Genomic DNA, 8473 nt, shown 5'->3' with positions numbered 1-8473 from the left:
AGTAAACTTTTAAGGAGAGATGAGGCGGGGCGAGCACCGAGCTAGCAGGGAGGCGGGAGGGTCGCCTCTGCCTATGGGGTGCAGAGGACGCGGACCCGCGGGGCGGGGCGAGCCGTGGAGGGAGCGACTCGGCTCCCCCTCCCCGCCACCCTCGCCTCAGACCGGCCCTCTCCCTCACACCCTCCTAGAATCGCCCTGTTTTCCCTCTCTCACCGCCCAGAGCAACCCCTCCCCTCCCCACCAGCGGGGGCCAGAGTGGGAGGAAGTTGTTTCTAGAGGTTGTTTCCTCAGAGCCAGCGAACTCAGGCTGACAAGTCCAGCTGCTTTTACTGCTTGGATCATATGTCGCAGCCCTCCACCCTAGGCTAGGAGCCCGTGGGCGGGTCTAGGCTTCCTCCCCCCCTCTCCCCCCTTCCCAGGTGTGCCAACTGGAGCATAGGGCGAGTGGGGGTTGGGGAGCCGGCCCAGACAGACGGTGGGCGGTGGAGATCTGCAGTTGCGGGATTAACCACCTTTGGTACTCTCCCACAGGAGCGGCCCTGCCCTCTGACGCTTAGCCTCTCTCTGCCACCCAGGGCTTGGGTCATCAGGGATTGGCACCTGTTGCTCACCCCATCTGTGGCGCTAGCTCAGACTCCAGCACAATACCCAGACCTGCACCCCTGTGTGTATGGAAAACTGTCCTCTGAGAGGCTGAGCCCCTCCTCACTCTCTTTCCTGCCCTTTCTCGTGGGTCTCCTGAGGCCAGGTGGAGGTGGGTGTTAAGAGCAGAGCAGAGCAGCCTGGAGGATGGAAGGTGACTGCCCCTGTCAGTAGAGACAGGAACCAGTGGTGATGTGCCAGGTCCTTACTGTCTAGTCCAACCCTGACCTTTCCTCCAGAGGAGAAGGGAAGCGCAGCGGGGGAAAGGCCCTGGCAGGGCAGGGCCTCTCCTGACGCACAGACCTGATGTAAGCTGGGGCAGGCAGAAGGGGCAGAGACTTGCTGGGCCTGGCCTGAGAAGACCTTTACTCTCATCTGTGGACTTTGACTCCAAAGGTCCAAGTGACCTTTGGATCCTCCTGAAAGCCTGGGTCTTGGGATCTTGGGGAGGAGGGTCTCCACACTTCAGATTGTGTGGGGAAGACAGACAAGCAAGAATAAGAAAGGGAAGTAACAAGGATGGGGGTAAGGAGGGAAAGCTTCTGACCAAAAAAGAAAGAAAGCATTAGACCAGTCAGATTGGCAAGGATATGTTTCCCATGAGAGTCACTCACTGACTCTGATAGCCACGCCCAGGGAATGGGATGCTGTGGAGCATCCCAGTCCTAGGTACCACCTCTGACTGGCAGCCTCTGGCACTAGCTTGCTGAGTAAATTGTTGCTCCTCTCTGAGCCTTTGCAGTAAGTGAGAAGTTGAAACTGCTCTCACAGCACTTCCAGCTCTGAGGGGAAGTCCTTGGGGAAAAAAGGGGAAGTTCCTCCTTTCTGGCCTCCCAGCACAGGTCTCTGACGCCACTGCTGCCAGTTTCACATCTCTCCTACAAGCCTCCAGGGATGTTCTGTTGGGCTCCTGCATTCACCTGCAAGGAACAGGCATGCGGTGGGCTGGCTCTGTGTTTCTGGATGAAACTGAGACCCCTCCCTGGTGGCGCAATGGGTTAAAGCGCAGCACTGCAAGCTGGCCACAGCTGCTTCAGCATGAGTTCCATCCCCAGCCAGGGAGGTGACCCACATGGCAAGGCAGACTGCTCCTGGCCCGCCCACTGCTCCCCTCAGCAGTGTGCTTCATCAGTGCCTGTTCTGCTCCCACTCTGCCTCTGGTGAATCCTCTCACCGCCCCTGCGCCCCTGGGCTGTACCCCATTTCTATATGAATAAATAAGTAAATCGTTAAAAAGAAAGAAAGAAACTGAGACCTAGAGAGGTTTGGTTACTTACCCAAGGTCAAGGAAGATACAGTGTACACAGGTCAAGAGGCTACCCATCCTTACTTTGTGACTTTGAGCAAGTCATAGGGTTTTTCCTACCTCTGTGATCAGCTTTTAAGTCGGGATAATAACAGCCTGATGCAGAAAGACTTGGTTATAGTGACACAGAAGTTAGTACCAGGCCCAATGTTGGGCCTTCAGGTTGGAGGTATGAATGAGATGGGGCACTGTGTGATTCCATGCATAGTTAGAGTGGCCAACTTCTAACGACAGAAAAGAGGTTGCTTCCCGGGGGCTGGGGAGTCATTGTGGCTAAGAGTTTTAGTTTGGGAACATGCAAACATTTTGCAGGTGAGTAGCAGTGATAACTTCACAATGATGTGAATGTACTTAATACTGAAACAGGGCAGAGTGGCCAGACAAGAGAGCAGCCAAAAGCCTTTATAATAGGGAACCATAGTCAATCAAAGGACAGCACCCAATGGAGGACAGGTCACCATCCATGGGTTCTCTTAAGTGCACCCACTTGCAAGATATCAGGCTCAAGGAACAACAACAGTGAGGTTTATTTGACAACAGAAAACAAAGAGCTTACTGTAGCCACAAGTGGCTGGCTATCTCACTCCAGATAGTGTCTACCAGAAATGCAGATGTGCCAGTCACCTGTCAACAGAGTTGAATAGCACTAACCAGTAGTGATGGTCACCACTAGTCACCAGGAGTGCTACACAGCAAGGCTGTGACAGACAACAAGTTTTAACTGCTCTTTGTAAATTACTGGGTTACCCCACCAATAAACAGCTCTTTGAAACACCAGGCCTGGGGCCTTTGCTGCATCTTTCAGGAGATACCAGAGACAGGACAGGAGGTCCAGTCTCTGGCAAAGGTCTTCGACTTCCCTTCCTTCCTTGGAGATTGACTGCTAGATGACGGGTAGCTTCTTTCTTCTACCTAGATCAGCAGCTGGTCCTTCTTCAGAGGCCAGGAACAGAGTCTTCACCTTCCTTTGGAGGCTGGTTAGTGTCCCCTTCTTTCTTCAGAAGCTGAACAGTGTTTTTTCAGCTCCCTTTTATCCTTTTTCAGGTGTCGCACCTTCAAGTCTGATTGGAGCTTTTTTCCCAACCCTATGGCTGATTGGACCATTTAACACCAATCAGCTCATAGCTTGCACCTGATTGGTCGATTCTATGACTTCAGCACCACCTATAAAAAGGAGGTTGCTGGACTCCAAGGAGTCACAACCAGAGCTGGCTTGTGGTAGAGCCCCAGGCTGAGAGACCCCCACTGCTGCTGCCAGCTCCTGGTGCTGGTATCCATATCACTGAACTGTACACCTAACACTAGGTTAAAATAGTAAGTTTTATCACAATAATAAAAAGAGCTTCTCTTTGGACCATGGGACTGGGAGACAGGGTTGGTATAGAAGAACTGATGCCTTTTGTCAAAAAGTCTTTCACTTATCTTATTTTCCTAAAACAGTGTATATGGATCATTTATAGGGATTAGCATGTTTTATGAGATTATAAATTTGTGAGATTGTAAATTAATGAGTGCAGAGAAGTTATTTAAGCTTCCGATCAAACTTGGAGTCAGATCTGGAAGAATACAGCTCTGTTATTTTTTCTCTCAATGACCTTGGACAAATTTTTTTTTTTTTGGCCTTTTGTAATTTTCCATAGCTCTCTGTTGTAATTGACTATTTCCAAGTAGTATGTAAAAATCTTCCTCTTGAAGAATTGTCTGCTCTCTGTATCTGAGATGGGAATTGTTTAATAAGGAATGAGGGTCAGAGAGAAGAGGTGGAGAAATAGAAGAGACGGCTGGCATTCATATCAAAAAGAGGGCAGTGGGAGGAGTGAAGAAGAGATGACAGTGATTTGGAGTCTAATGTTTAATATTTCTACTAATCAGAGCCAGTAGTCAGTACAAAAAAAAAAAAAAGGCTGACAACTGTTTTAAAAACAGATGTTTCTGATTTCAAATAAAAATAAGGAACTTGTTCTGAGCTGCTTTATAAAGTAAAATTATTTTAATCACAACTAAGAATTAATGGTAGACACAGGTAGATGTGAAAATATTATAAACAACCAGTATTTTCTGGCTGACAGCCCAAAATTGAAAAACTAAGCAAGCCACAATCCTAGCAATTCCTAAAAATTGTGAAAGCCTTGCTTTCATAGAGTTTAGTACAAAAATCTTTCTTTGGATGGTGTAAATTTTAGCTTTTCTTTCGTCCAAGTTAAAGGCTAAACTGTCAAGTCCTAGATAAAGCATGGCTGTTGTGGTGAGTTGGACACATGTCACTGTCTTTGTTTTACTCATTCCTTGGTTCAACAGACATTTCTTGAGTGTCCACCTGGCACCAGGGACCAGGCTGGACCCTCAGGTTGGGATATGAATGAGACAGGACATGTCCTTGGGATGGTGCCTGTCCAGTAGTGAAGGCAAGCCCTGGCGAGCACTGGGTCTGCTGTGTGGGAGAGGGGACAGCTGCTTACCCTGAATGTCTGCACCTGCTTATCCTGGTGGTCTGCACCAAGCCCTGAGACATTTCTCTGGGTGTTAGTTTCTTTCTTTCTTATTGGTTAAGATCTTTTCAATATTTATGTATTTATTCCAGTGTGTTAGTTTCTTATTACTGCTGGAATAAATGACAGTAATTTAATGACTTAAAAACAATAGAAATGGGCTCTCCCTGGTGGCGCAGCGGGTTAAAGCACAGCGCTAAGAAGTTTAAGCCACTTCCTCATAAGTTCGATTCCCGCCTGCCCCGGAGGAGATCCATATGGCGCGGCAGACCTCTCCTGACCCGCCCGCTGATCCCCTCAGCAGTGTACTTCGTCCATCTGCCTGTTCTGCTCCCTACTCTGTCTCTGGTGAATCCTCTCACCCTCCACATCTCTAGCCTGTACCCCAATTCTATATGAATAAATAAATAAAACTTTAAAAAAAAAACAATAGAAATGTATTCTCTAACATTTCAGGAGGCCAGCAATTGGAAGTGACTTATGGAGCTGATATCAAGGTGTTGGCAGAGTTGATTCTTTCCAGAGACTCCTGGGAAGAGTCACTGCTGGCCTTTCCTTGCTTCTGTTGGCTCCAGATGTTTGCTCTTTGGCCTGTGGCCACATCTGGCCTCCATGGGCACAATGCCTCCTTCCCTTCTGCACCCAATTTCTCTGCTTTCTTATAAAGGCCCTTAGGACAATATTTAGATCCACCCATATAATCCTGGGCTATATCCCTACCTCAAGCCCTAATTTAATCACATCTAAAAAGTTCCTCTTGGAGGGCTCTCCCTGGTGATGCAATAGGTTAAAGCACTGCATTATGAAGCTCTCAGAAGCCAATGCAGCACACGTTCAACACCCCACCCCCACCTCCACCAGGAAGCTGACTCACATGGCATGGCAGACCTCTCCTGACCCGCCCGCTGCTCCCCTCAGCAGTGTATTTCAGTACATCTGCCTGTTCTGCTCCCCACTCTGTCTCTGGTGAATCTTCTCACGCACCACACCTCTGGCCTGTGCCCCAGTTTTGTAAGCATAAATAAATAAATCTTTAAAAAAAAATTCTTCTTGGGCTTCCCTGGTGGTGCAAGGGATTAAAAGTGCAGCCCTATGAAACTATCTTTGGCCACTGCTGCACCATTTCAACCCCCCACCTTGGAGGTGACACACAGGGTGCAGCAGACCTCTCCTGTCTCATCTACTGCTCCCCCAAGCAGTGTGTTTTAGTAGGTCCACCTTCTATTCCCCACTGTTTCTGGTGAATCCTCTCACCCTCCCTCTCACCCCACACCTCTGGCCTGTGCCCCAGTTCTTGTATGCATAAATAGTAAATAAATAGATAAAGCTTAAAAAAAAAAAGTTCCCTTGCCATATAAGGGCATATGCAGATTTCAGGGAGTAGGACAAAGGCATCTTTGGGAGCCAGTATGCAGCTCACCACGGCTAAGACTGAAATTTATCACAAACAATGCATGCATGCACCTCGCAGCAAAGATTCAAGGAGAGCAAGCTTAAACATGTGGATATTCTTCCAAACATTTCCAAGGCTCATACAAACGTGTAGACACATCTATGTGCTTCTCCATCCATCCTTTATATATGGATAAGTTACAGGACCCAACCAGTCGCATTCTCCACTCACATTCCAGTAGGAAACAAACGTCCACCCTCACCTGCCAGCTAGCCAGGCCCTCCCACACGTTCCCAAAGGTAACCACCATCGCCAGAACAAACTCTGGGCTTTGCACATATGTTTTTCTCTCCCAAAAAAGTGAGATCATGCTGGACAATTGATGAAATCTCAATAAGTTTATAAATTAGACAGTATTGATCAGTGTTAACATGTTGATTTTTTAAACAATTGTATTGTGGTTTATATAAAAGATTCCCATGTACTTGGGAGATACACACAAATATATTTAAATAAAGGTGCATTGTGTCAGAAATCTGCATATATTTCTGTAGTTGGAAAATCTCAGAATTCTTCCTTCTATGCTTGAACATTTTTGTACATCTGGAATTATGCCAAATTTTTTAGTGAAAATTCTTTTTTTAATAAAGATTAATTTTATTTATTTATGAAAACAAGATGTGGGCTGTAGGTCAGAGAGAAGAGGTGGGGGTGAGAGGATTCAGCAGAAACAGAGTGAGGTGCAGAACAGACAGATCTACTGAAATACACTGCTGAGGGGAGCAGCAGGCAAGACAGGAGAGGTCTGCTGGCCATGTGGTCAGCTCCCTGGTAGGGCTGAAATTCATGCTGCAGTGACTGGAAATAGCTTGCCAGTACTTTAACCCCTGTGCCACCAAGGAGGCCCAATATCAAAAATTTAGTATTAAAAAGAGAAATTACACCATGCATTTTATTCAGTGACTTGCATTTTTTACTTCATCATAAACAACAAACTTTTTTTCCAGGTTCAATATATATAGTTTTACTTATTCTCTTTAATGGCTGCATAATGTTCCTGAGGAAGTTTCCATTGTACAAATGCATTTGAATTTATTCAACCACTCTCCTTTTGATGGACTTATCTTTAAATGCAATCTTAATTCTATATTAAGGACTTGTGTATACATTTGTATCTGCTTTCAGACTCTGTGGTTCCACAGATATCTGCTTATTAACAAAGATCATTTGCATTGAAAAGTAGGCTGAGCAGTCTAGTCTTCAAGGCCTGCTTTGAGGAGTGCATTTTAAATTTGCCTCCAGCTGTGGGGACACACCTCTGCTGCAATTAGGAAGACTGACCTGGCCCGCAAGTGCTACCTGGCCCTTTCTCACAAGTGTCCCTCTGGATCCTTGACACACTTTCCCATTCTGCAGAAGGAAAATCAGATGCCCGGTGGCATTGGACTGGGCAGTGACTGTGCAGCCTGAGAGCCAAGGTTTTCCTAGGAAGTGTACACATCCTGTCCAGGTCTTCATCTCTGCCTTCTGCAGGATTTCTGATATTTGCGTTCTCTTTGGCAACTCCTCATATACCTCAGTAATCCAGCACAGATGGCATTCGGTTGAGGGGTGTTAAAGTCTATTGTTCCCAAGGAAAAAGTTTCAATAGATGATAGACTTCATCTATGGGTTTCCAATTAAATAGTTAACAGTTAGGGATTTAACAATATTTCTGTCATTTCTCATTCTGCAGTCCTGTTTCCCTGGACTGTATCTCTGCTTGTCTGAAAAGGACCCATTCTTCAAAGCCCAATCTAAATGCTACCTCCTCTGTGGAGCCTTCTCTGATTTTTCTTCTCCTTCTCCTTGCTATACGAGGTAGGACCCTCCCCCACCACCACCCATTTTTTGAATGTTTTTACTAGCTTCCCTGGGCTGTCGCTAAGTCAGTAAACAGTTGACCCTTCAGCACTTCAATTTTTTTCCTCCATAAAACTGAAATAATATCTGTCTTACAAGGATGTTGTGAGTGAAAAGAAAAAATATATGTAAATCACAGCCCTAGATATAGAAAATGAATGCCCTCACCTGTGTTAGTCTGACATGCTCACATGCAAATGTATACCCACACAGCTTTGCACGTTCACACAGATTTTGTCTGTCTGTGTTAGGACACTATCCTTTGTACCTTATTTAATATCTGCCTTGACTTTAGTTTCCTTGGTGATAGAGAAAATAGGAAGTAGTGAAAAAGAAACAGGATTTGGAATCTAAAGATTCAGGTCTACGGGTCCTCCCTGGTGGCACAGCTGGTTAAAGCACAACACTAAGAAGCTAAAGCCACTTCAGCATGAGTTTGATCCCTGCCCCAAGGTGACCCATATGGTGCAGCAGACCTCTCCTGACCCACCCGCTGCTTCCCTCAGCAGGGTACTTGGTCAGTCAGCCTGTTCTGCTCTCCACTCTGTCTCTGGTGAAGCCTCTCACACACCTGCACCTCTACCTGTACCCCAGTTCTGTATGCATAAAAAAAAAGATTCACAAATACCTGGGAGTCAACCTAACAAAGGAGGTAAAGGACCTCTACAAAGAAAATTACAAAACACTGTTAAAAGAAATACAAGAAGACACCATGAAATGGAAAGACATCCCCTGCTCATG

Source organism: Condylura cristata, unplaced genomic scaffold (genome assembly GCF_000260355.1).
Source record: "Condylura cristata isolate star-nosed mole 26May11 unplaced genomic scaffold, ConCri1.0 scaffold00017, whole genome shotgun sequence".
Lineage (NCBI taxonomy): Eukaryota > Metazoa > Chordata > Mammalia > Eulipotyphla > Talpidae > Condylura > Condylura cristata.
This window is presented reverse-complemented; position numbering follows the sequence as displayed.